Source organism: Myodes glareolus, chromosome 2, assembly GCF_982192425.1.
Source record: "Myodes glareolus chromosome 2, mMyoGla1.1, whole genome shotgun sequence".
NCBI lineage: Eukaryota > Metazoa > Chordata > Mammalia > Rodentia > Cricetidae > Myodes > Myodes glareolus.
In genome coordinates this window covers 2,277,046-2,283,155 of record NC_142027.1, presented here as the reverse complement: position 1 = coordinate 2,283,155, position 6,110 = coordinate 2,277,046, and the positions used below count along the sequence as shown (strand labels likewise).

Below are 6,110 nucleotides of genomic sequence, written 5' to 3'. Positions count from 1 at the left end.
GATTTATACAAACCTTTACACCCTAGATGTTCTAAAAAGAGAAGGAGTTTTGTATTAATATTTGCTATTCTGTCATTAAAGTCAGACATAAATCCGTTGCAAGACGTAAAAGGAAACTGAGCCTTCATTTTCAGCTCAATATGTTCACTGTAAAAATAATTACCTTTTATTGAACATCCACTCTGCCAGTTAACACATTGATGTTTACACTAGCTCATGGTGAGATAGGTGTATTGACTTCCTTATTCCCCCTCAAGGACATTGGGGTTTAGAGAAGACACAGAACTTGACGTGTACCAGATGGAGCCAAGACCACAGCTGAGGTCACAAGGTAGGAGCCACCAGTTAGGAGCCAGGAGCTGGGATTCCGGGCTCCAGGACTTGAGAACGGTTCCTTGTTGATATGCTTGATCTGTTCCTAGGGACCATGAGTCTTCCAGATCCCTTCTGATCGAGAGTCCAACAGGAAACAAGCGTGGGGAAAGAGTGTTTGCGAGGGCATAGGAAGCAATGGCCACACTCCCTGTCCTCCAACTTCCTCCTTGATCTCAGCTCCTCATGGTTCAATCCTCTCACCAGGGAAGGGCTCTCCTAGACTGGCTGTGGGGGTGACTAAGAACAACTTTTCCCAATACAGATTCAAGGTTGAGGAGAAATAGAAATAAGTTCACTGCAATGACGCTCTACTGGGTAAGGGGAGACAACATAACACATAAAGGCCATCATCCCTGTAAAATCCTAGTGAACATTTGGTCCCAACTTTGCTCTCAAGCCATTTCTTTGTCTAGTGTTCAGGAGGAAGGGAGGGTTCTCTGGTACTTTCTTCTGTGCATGATACCTTCTTCCTGCTGCCTGGCAAGGGTCTGGGGCTGGCCTTCAAGTGTGGGGTGCAGGCTTTCCTGGTTAGGTGATGCTGAGGTGGCAATGAAGGCTTCTTAGATCCCTGACTGGCTCCCTGAAGACTGGATTACTAGAGCCAGAGTTCTGATCAGACAAGTTCCTTGTACAGGGAGGATGTGGGGTGGGGGCTAGGGCCTGGCTGGTCCTTGCAAGCTGGTGTTGTGGTACTGAGGGCTGAACCTGTTGTAGACACTCTTAGAGGGGCAGTACCTCCCTCAAAGACCTCCTACCCAGCCAGACAAAAGTAGACACATGGGCTACCCTTGGCTTTTCACCTGTCTGTGGCAGGTTCTTCTCATACTCTTTCTTCTATCCAGCTGCCTTCCTGAACTAACAGGCTTCTCTCTCTGTCACCCTCTGTCCCTTGTGTCAGGTATTTAATTGAGAGTGAGATAGCTCATTTCTCCCTTGTGTACAGGCTCTCTTTGTGTGTTGGTCAGTTTTTGGTCATGATCCGGAGCCAGAATAATGGTTCTTGCAATATATCATCACAACCCCTCAGCACAGAGACACTCCTCTCTATCTATAACCATGTAGGTTCTCAGCGTGACTCCTTCCTTCTTTCTCTTCTATCCTCCCAACAAAACCACCATTACCCCCAGAAAACCCCACCCACTCAACCCTACCTTTTCCAGAATCTCCAGCCCTTTCTGGGAGCTATATCCAATGTTTCGTTTATCCGAGCCAAGACTCCAACTGGAACATATCCACAGGCAGGCTAGGGTGACCACACAACCTCTGAGAATAGTGAAAACCTGGAACCAAAAGTGGAATTTCTAATACATTTACTGAAACCAGATTTTCCACAGCAGCACCTAGTAGTTAGGTAGGGTCAGGACATAGTACACCAAACTCTTATCGTCATCTTCCATCGTGCATCAAGGGTATTTGTCATAGGCTTGGAGTTCCTGTGCTGGGTAGAAGAGAAGAAGGGAGCCCATGAGGTTTCTTCCATAGTACAGGAAGCATCTGGGCAGAAGAGGCCCCATAGAGCAGTAGAGAGGTGGTGCCCGGCTTGGTGTCTCAGTGGGCAGGCTTGATCAAATCCACACAAGGACCTCTATCCCCAACCCCTGCTTCCATGATGCAAAAGGTGAGGCGGATGTCACCAGGAGGATGCTTGCCATCACTCTTGTACATTTGAAAGTCTCTTGGAAGCATGGTGAACCCAGCCTAGCCGCTTGCTTTGACATCAAAGGACAGCCTTGCAGGATGTGGAAAAGTCTGTCTTCCTTTTTCATGTGTGTGAAGTGATGTTGTAGTCTGCTTTCTGCTCCATCCCCTGCCTAGGAAAGAAACATAGCAGATGGCAGGAGGAACCTGTGATCCTCATGGGTCAGAGTTTATGGCACTCATTTCTTTGGACCACCATTTGCATAGCAAATAATTTTCCACTCTCTTTGAGTTTTTGCATTTTTATCAAAATCTGTTCCTTTATAAGTTCCTTTATAAGTTTTGATTGTTGCAGAATACCATTACCCTGGTTCATCAGGAGGAATAAAAATTCACTTGTTGCCAGGTGTGATTTTATTTTCAGAAAGTTCTTTCTGATAAGTTGAACCCCCAAAATTCTTTGCTACACCCTAGTAGTCTATTCACAGTAAATTTTGAAGATATAAAGTCGGAAGATTTTTTTTTCTCCACAGGTATTTTTCAAGACAAAATACACTTTTTTCATGTTTACCCAAAATTGATTTTTAACTAGAATATATACAAAATAATTTGCTTTGAGGGAATGTTTAGGTAGCCCAGCCGTCCTATGGGTATCCCATGGAGAACCTGCTCCAATCCACTTAGACTTTAGGTGACATTCGAGTCCTCAAAGCCCCAGCAACCTGATACCAGGGCTGCAGTGACTGTGCCACCCCCATTTTTCTCCCATTCCCTCAAACAAAACTGCCCTGATCTGGAAGTCAGTGTGGAACCTGCAGCTGCTTTCTGGCCTATTCCTGGTTATGGCTGTCCTAGTGAACAAACCCTCAAATTCATTTCTCCCATGGCTGGTACCATGTGAGCTAACGAGTGGACCTCAGCAGGAGCAGGAGCAGGGCCATAGGAGATCGCACGGTGAACTCTACCTCAGGCTCAGCTGACTCTGGAGCGGATGCAGTGTGCTGTGGCCGGAACTTCTCCACTTCTCCAGGTGTTCCACCCTCATGCTTCCGCTGCCTTGAACTGTCATAGCTAATGCCTGGGCAGACATGGAATGTATAGAGATGGTTCAGCAGTCAAGAGTACTGACTCCTCTTCCAGGTGGCCTGGGTTCAATTCCCAGCTCACAGCTGTCTCTAAGTCCAGTCACAGGAAATCTGACACCCTTACAGACATGTATGCAGGCAAAAGTCCAATACATGTAAAATAAAATAAATGATTTTTTAAATTGTTTTTATTGAGCTATACATTTTTCTCTGCTCACCTCCCTTTCTTCCCTTCTTCTTCTACCCTCTTCTGTGACCCTCACGCTCCCAATTTACTCAGGAGATCTTGTCTTTTTCTTCTTTCTATGTAGATCCATATATATCTCTTATAGGGTCCTCTTTACTGCCTAAGTTCTCTGAGGTTTATGGACTGACTGTAGATTGGTTTTTCTTTGTTTTATGTCTGAAAGCCACTTATGATTGAATACATACTATACTGTCTTTCTGGGTCTGGGTTATCTCACTCAATATGGTTTTTTTCCTAGATCTATCCATTTGCCTGCAAATTTTATAATGTCATTACACACACACACACACACACACACATATATATATATATATATTGCTATGAAGTACTTCATTGGGTAAATGTATCATAATTTCTTCATTCATTCTTTGGTTGAGGGACATCTAGGTTGTTTCCAGGTTCTGGATATGACAATATAATGCTGCTATGAACATAGTTGAACACATGTCCTTGTGATATGATTGAGCATCCTTTGGGTATGTACCCAACAGTGGTATTATTGGGTCTGAGGTAGATAATTTCCTAATTTTCTGAGAGATCTCCATTCTGATTCTCAAAGTAACTGCACAAGTTTGCACTCTCACCAGCAATGGAGGACCATTCCCCTTACCCTGCATCCTCTCCAGCATAAGCTGTCATCAGTGTTGTTGATCTTGGCCAGTCTTACAGATGTAAGGTGGAATCTCAGAGTTGTTTTGATTTGCATGTCTCTGATGGCTAAGGATGCGGAGCATTTCTGTGGAGTCAGTTTTCTTCTTCCACATCTATGTGAGTTTTGGGATCAAACTCAGGTTCATCTGGTGAGCCATCTGTCACCTCTTCTCCCTTTTGAACCAGGGTTTCATGTAGCCCAGGCTGGTCTCAGGCTTACTGTCAAGCTGGGGATAACTTTGAACTCCCGATCCTCCTGCCTTCACCTCTCTTCACCTCTTCATCTGTGTGCCATTGCATCTGGCTTATGTGACAGCCAGGATGAAACCAAGGCTTCAGGCTTTCTAGGCAAACACTCTACCAATGAGACACATGCCCATTTCCCCAGTTTATGCTCTTAAAACAACAAAAGTGATAAATGTTGGCATCGCTGTGGTCCAGAGGAGGCCTAAAGCTGAATATAGTATCAGAATAACCCAGGGTCTTGGTCAGCCACACCCACTGAATCTCCTGTAGTGAAGTGAAGCTGCACCAGGTGAGCAGGCAACCATGTTGTTCAGGTGTGGATGGAGAGGTCAGGATAGCTCCTCTTTGTATAGAGATGGTCCAGCAAATTAATGCCTGACAGGCACCTTTAAGGTGACCCCATGTCTCCACATAACTCCGTTGGGAGCTGCTTGGACTCCACATCTTTTGACATTGTTTCTAACCCCCAGAGAAAGTGCAGGCCAGGAGTGAGTTTGCCAGCAGATGACCAGCTTGTTCTGCTTGGAACCTGGGAAGAAGGGCAGCTGGCAGGAATAGTAGGCAATGGGAGTGGAGGTGGGGATGGGAGGCCTGACTTTTTCCAGGACCAGGGGCATGGGGAGAGTATGAGGGAGGCTGTGAGGTGTGAAACTCCCTCCTCTTCCTGGGGATCCTTCTGTCCTTCCACCCACTCAGGAATTCAAGCCGGTCTGCTCTGTTTATTCGGCTATCCAGCTTCTCTGCTCACTACCTGCCCCTGGAGGCACTTTTTGTCCAGTGGTTACCAAGACCCTGGCAGCAGCGCTGGTTTTTCCAGTTGGACAGGGAACGCCCTGCAGAGCCAACAAACCCTGTGCCTGGGGAGAGAGAATGGTCCCCAGACACATCCTGGCTGTCTCTGGACTGTCAGGCTGCATTCCTCAGTGGCAATGTGTGTGTGTACACCTCAGGACACTGGGATTCCTTTCCAACAAAATCAGTGACTGTTGCAAACTAAGCCTTGGCGATGGCCTAGCCAGGCAGAGTAGGGGTTTGGTGGTGGTACCTGACCTTCTCAGGGCTCTGCTCCAAAAGGCACAGGGAACTGTGATGGTGATAAGAACAGTAGTTTGCAGAGGGAAGAAAGCCCTAAAGCAACTAAAGCAAAGGACTCAATCCCAACAGGACAGGGACAGGAAGGGGAGGAGGCAACACCTGGTTTCTTAGGCATTGTCTCCTTTAAGTTCTTCCTTTATGTCAACAGAGGCCAGACCCACTGACCATCTGCCCCATCCTGGCTGGGCAGTCAGCATAACAAAATATAGCAAAATATAATAAAACAACTATAATGATTTTCTCAACTTATGCTAATGGTAGCTTGTTAGCTGGTTTGTTTGTTTGGTACATATTGTTGCCCTGAATTTTCGATTCTTCCTGCCCTGTCTCTCAAGGACTAGGAGTAACTCTGGGCCAGTACCACCACACACTCCTTAAATTGCATTTATCTCAGAAATGCAAAAGTCTAATTTATCATTTTAAAATTACCTAACAATATAAACAATCCTTGGAAGTGTCATCTATCAATACTTCTAGTAAATGCTGTGCTGTGATTATATGCAATTGAATGATTTTTTTAAAAACATAAGAAAAGAGAGATTCAGAGAGGGAAGCAAAAGAGAGGGAGAGGGGAGGGACAGAGGAAAGGAAGAAGGAAGAAGCAGAGAGAGGGAAGGAAAGGAGAATAGGAAGGAATATTAGAGAGAGAAAGAAAAATGGACAAGATTCTAGAAAACTGTTTTTACACATGCAATTGATATGACTGTCCTCTGGTAAAAAAAAATCTGAAGGTAGAAATTGCTAATTGTATCAATATAATTTAGCATGGTTTT

At 45.3% G+C, this 6,110-nt stretch overlaps 1 long non-coding RNA gene across 1 annotated transcript; it reads right to left on the bottom strand.

The window, feature by feature from the left end:
* Positions 1 to 214: 214 nt before the first annotated feature.
* LOC146895754 (uncharacterized) lies at positions 215 to 3,307 on the bottom strand. Its single transcript, XR_015000688.2, has 3 exons — positions 2,979 to 3,307; positions 1,527 to 1,655; positions 215 to 447 (listed from the first exon to the last, which is right to left on the bottom strand). It is a non-coding gene; the product is annotated as an uncharacterized LOC146895754 (long non-coding RNA).
* Positions 3,308 to 6,110: the final 2,803 nt, after the last annotated feature.